We start from the raw sequence: 5,156 nt of genomic DNA on the forward strand, positions 1-5,156 counted from the left end.
CAAGATTCAACGGCTGAATTGCAAGAAAACAGTAGAATTCTGCACGAAATCATCAAAATTCTTACAGAAAACCGCATATTTCGATGCAAGACGACGATTTCTCGCCGAATTTCGTTGATTTCTGGCTTGAATTCGCAAAGAAGAGCACGAAATCTACAAAGTCATGACTTTTTACCAAGATTCAACGGCTGAATTGCAAGAAAACAGCAGAATTTTGCACGAAATCATCAAAATTCTTAGAGAAAACCGCATATTACGATGCGAAACAACGATTTCTCGCCGATTTTCGTTGTTTTCTGGCTTGAATTCGCAAAGAAGAGCACGAAATCTACTAAATAAACACTTTTAACCAAGATTCAACAGCTGAATTGCAAGAAAACAGCAGAATTCTGCACGAAATCGTCAAAATTCTTAGAGATAACCGCATATTTCGATGCAAAACGACGATTTCTCGCCGATTTTCGTTGTTTTCTGCCTTGAATTCGCAAAAAAGAGCACGAAATCTACAAAATCATGACTTTTTACCAAGATTCAACGGCTGAATTGCAAGAAAACAGCAGAATTCTGCACGAAATCATCAAAAATCTTACAGAAAACCGCATATTTCGATGCAAGACGACGATTTCTCGCCGATTTTCGTTGTTTTCTGGCTTGAATTCGCAAAGAAGAGCACGAAATCTACAAAATCATGACTTTTTACCTAGATTCAACGGCTAAATTGCAAGAAAACAGCAGAATTCTGCACGAAATCATCAAAATTCTTACAAAAAACCGCATTTTTCGATGCAAAACGACGATTTCTCGCCGATTTTCGTTGTTTTCTGGCTTGAATTCGCAAAGAAGAGCACGAAATCTACAAAATCATGACTTTTTACCAAGATTCAACGGCTGAATTGCAAGAAAACAGTAGAATTCTGCACGAAATCATCAAAATTCTTAGAGAAAACCGCATATTACGATGCAAAACAACGATTTCTCGCCGATTTTCGTTGTTTTCTGGCTTGAATTCGCAAAGAAGAGCACGAAATCTACTAAATAATCACTTTTTACCAAGATTCAACAGCTGAATTGCAAGAAAACAGCAGAATTCTGCACGAAATCATCAAAATTCTTAGAGAAAACTGCATATTTCGATGCAAAACAACGATTTCTCGCCGATTTTCGTTGTTTTCTATTTTGAATTCGCCAAGAAGAGCACGAAATCTACAAAATCATGACGTTTTACCAAGATTCAACGGCTGAATTGCAAGAAAACAGCAGAATTCTGCACGAAATCATCAAAATTCTTATAGAAAACCGCATATTTTGATGCAAAACAACGATTTCTCGCCGATTTTCGTTGTTTTCTGGCTTGAATTCGCAAAAAAGAGCACGAAATCTACAAAATCATCACTTTTTACCAAGATTCTACGGCTGAATTGCAAGAAAACAGCAGAAGTCTGCACAAAATCATCAAAATTCTTACAGAAAACCGCATATTTCGATGCAAAACGACGATTTCTCGCCGATTTTCGTTGTTTTCTGGCTTGAATTCGCAAAGAAAAGCACGAAATCTACAAAATCATGACGTTTTACCAAGATTCAACGGCTGAATTGCAAGAAAACAGCAGAATTCTGCACGAAATCATCAAAATTCTTACAAAAAACCGCATTTTTCGATGCAAAACGACGATTTCTCGCCGATTTTCGTTGTTTTCTGGCTTGAATTCGCAAAGAAGAGCACGAAATCTACAAAATCATGACTTTTTACCAAGATTCAACGGCTGAATTGCAAGAAAACAGTAGAATTCTGCACGAAATCATCAAAATTCTTACAGAAAACCGCATATTTCGATGCAAGACGACGATTTCTCGCCGAATTTCGTTGATTTCTGGCTTGAATTCGCAAAGAAGAGCACGAAATCTACAAAGTCATGACTTTTTACCAAGATTCAACGGCTGAATTGCAAGAAAACAGCAGAATTTTGCACGAAATCATCAAAATTCTTAGAGAAAACCGCATATTACGATGCGAAACAACGATTTCTCGCCGATTTTCGTTGTTTTCTGGCTTGAATTCGCAAAGAAGAGCACGAAATCTACTAAATAAACACTTTTAACCAAGATTCAACAGCTGAATTGCAAGAAAACAGCAGAATTCTGCACGAAATCGTCAAAATTCTTAGAGATAACCGCATATTTCGATGCAAAACGACGATTTCTCGCCGATTTTCGTTGTTTTCTGCCTTGAATTCGCAAAAAAGAGCACGAAATCTACAAAATCATGACTTTTTACCAAGATTCAACGGCTGAATTGCAAGAAAACAGCAGAATTCTGCACGAAATCATCAAAAATCTTACAGAAAACCGCATATTTCGATGCAAGACGACGATTTCTCGCCGATTTTCGTTGTTTTCTGGCTTGAATTCGCAAAGAAGAGCACGAAATCTACAAAATCATGACTTTTTACCTAGATTCAACGGCTAAATTGCAAGAAAACAGCAGAATTCTGCACGAAATCATCAAAATTCTTACAAAAAACCGCATTTTTCGATGCAAAACGACGATTTCTCGCCGATTTTCGTTGTTTTCTGGCTTGAATTCGCAAAGAAGAGCACGAAATCTACAAAATCATGACTTTTTACCAAGATTCAACGGCTGAATTGCAAGAAAACAGTAGAATTCTGCACGAAATCATCAAAATTCTTAGAGAAAACTGCATATTTCGATGCAAAACAACGATTTCTCGCCGATTTTCGTTGTTTTCTATTTTGAATTCGCCAAGAAGAGCACGAAATCTACAAAATCATGACGTTTTACCAAGATTCAACGGCTGAATTGCAAGAAAACAGCAGAATTCTGCACGAAATCATCAAAATTCTTATAGAAAACCGCATATTTTGATGCAAAACAACGATTTCTCGCCGATTTTCGTTGTTTTCTGGCTTGAATTCGCAAAAAAGAGCACGAAATCTACAAAATCATCACTTTTTACCAAGATTCTACGGCTGAATTGCAAGAAAACAGCAGAAGTCTGCACAAAATCATCAAAATTCTTACAGAAAACCGCATATTTCGATGCAAAACGACGATTTCTCGCCGATTTTCGTTGTTTTCTGGCTTGAATTCGCAAAGAAAAGCACGAAATCTACAAAATCATGACGTTTTACCAAGATTCAACGGCTGAATTGCAAGAAAACAGCAGAATTCTGCACGAAATCATCAAAATTCTTAGAGAAAACTGCATATTTCGATGCAAAACAACGATTTCTCGCCGATTTTCGTTGTTTTCTATTATGAATTCGCCAAGAAAAGCACGAAATCTACAAAATCATGACTTTTTACCTAGATTCAACGGCTGAATTGCAAGAAAACAGCAGAATTCTGCACGAAATCATCAAAATTCTTACAGAAAACCGCATATTTCGATGCAAAACGACGATTTCTCGCCGATTTTCGATGTTTTCTGGCTTGAATTCGCAAAGAAGAGCACGAAATCTACAAAATCATGACTTTTTACCAAGATTCAACGGCTGAACTGCAAGAAAACAGCAGAATTCTGCACGAAATCATCAAAATTCTTACAGAAAACCGCATATTTCGATACAAAACCACGATTTCTCGCCGATTTTCGTTGTTTTCTATCTTGAATTCGCAAAGAAGAGCACGAAATCTACAAAATCATGACTTTTTACCAAGATTCAACGGCTGAATTGCAAGAAAACAGCAGAATTCTGCACGAAATCATCAAAATTCTTACAGAAAACCGCATATTTCGATGCAAAACGAGGATTTCTCGCCGATTTTCGTTGTTTTCTGGCATGAATTCGCAAAGAAGAGCACGAAATCTACAAAATCATGACTTTTTACCAAGATTCAACGGCTGAATTGCAAGAAAACAGCAGAATTCTGCACGAAATCATCAAAATTCTTACAGAAAACCGCATTTTTCGATGCAAAACGACGATTTCTCGCCGATTTTCGTTGTTTTCTGGCTTGAATTCGCAAAGAAGAGCACGAAATCTACAAAATCATGACTTTTTACCAAGATTCAACGGCTGAATTGCAAGAAAACAGCAGAATTCTGCACGAAATCATAAAATTCATACAGAAAACCGCATATTTCGATGCCAAACAACGATTTCTCGCCGATTGTCGTTGTTTTCTATTATGAATTCGCCAAGAAGAGCACGAAATCTACAAAATCATGACTTTTTACCTAGATTCAACGGCTGAATTGCAAGAAAACAGCAGAATTCTGCACGAAATCATCAAAATTCTTACAGAAAACCGCATATTTCGATGCAAGACGACGATTTCTCGCCGATTTTCGTTGTTTTATGGCTTGAATTCGCAAAGAAGAGCACGAAATCTACAAAATCATGACTTTTTACCAAGATTCAACGGCTGAATTGCAAGAAAACAGCAGAATTCTGCACGAAATCATCAAAATTCTTACAGAAAACCGCATATTTCGATGCAAAACGACGATTTTTCGCCGATTTTCGATGTTTTCTGGCTTGAATTCGCAAAGAAGAGCACGAAATCTACAAAATCATGACTTTTTACCAAAATTCAACGGCTGAGTTGCAAGAAAACAGCAGAATTCTGCACAAAATCATCAAAATTCTTACAGAAAACCGCATATTTCGATGCAAGACGACGATTTCTCGCCGATTTTCGTTGTTTTATGGCTTGAATTCGCAAAGAAGAGCACGAAATCTACAAAATCATGACTTTTTACCAAGATTCAACGGCTGAATTGCAAGAAAACAGCAGAATTCTGCACGAAATCATCAAAATTCTTACAGAAAACCGCATATTTCGATGCAAGACGACGATTTCTCGCCGATTTTCGTTGTTTTCTGGCTTGAATTCGCAAAGAAGAGCACGAAATCTACAAAGTCAAGACTTTTTACCAAGATTCAACGGCTGAATTGCAAGAAAACAGCAGAATTTTGCACGAAATCATCAAAATTCTTAGAGAAAACCGCATATTACGATGCGAAACAACGATTTCTCGCCGATTTTCGTTGTTTTCTGGCTTGAATTCGCAAAGAAGAGCACGAAATCTACTAAATAATCACTTTTTACCAAGATTCAACAGCTGAATTGCAAGAAAACAGCAGAATTCTGCACGAAATCGTCAAAATTCTTAGAGATAACCGCATATTTC

The sequence above is a fragment of the Gnatocerus cornutus genome, unplaced genomic scaffold (assembly GCF_029298725.1).
Source record: "Gnatocerus cornutus isolate USDA-ARS CGAHR unplaced genomic scaffold, icGnaCorn1.1 ctg00000022.1, whole genome shotgun sequence".
Classification (NCBI taxonomy): domain Eukaryota; kingdom Metazoa; phylum Arthropoda; class Insecta; order Coleoptera; family Tenebrionidae; genus Gnatocerus; species Gnatocerus cornutus.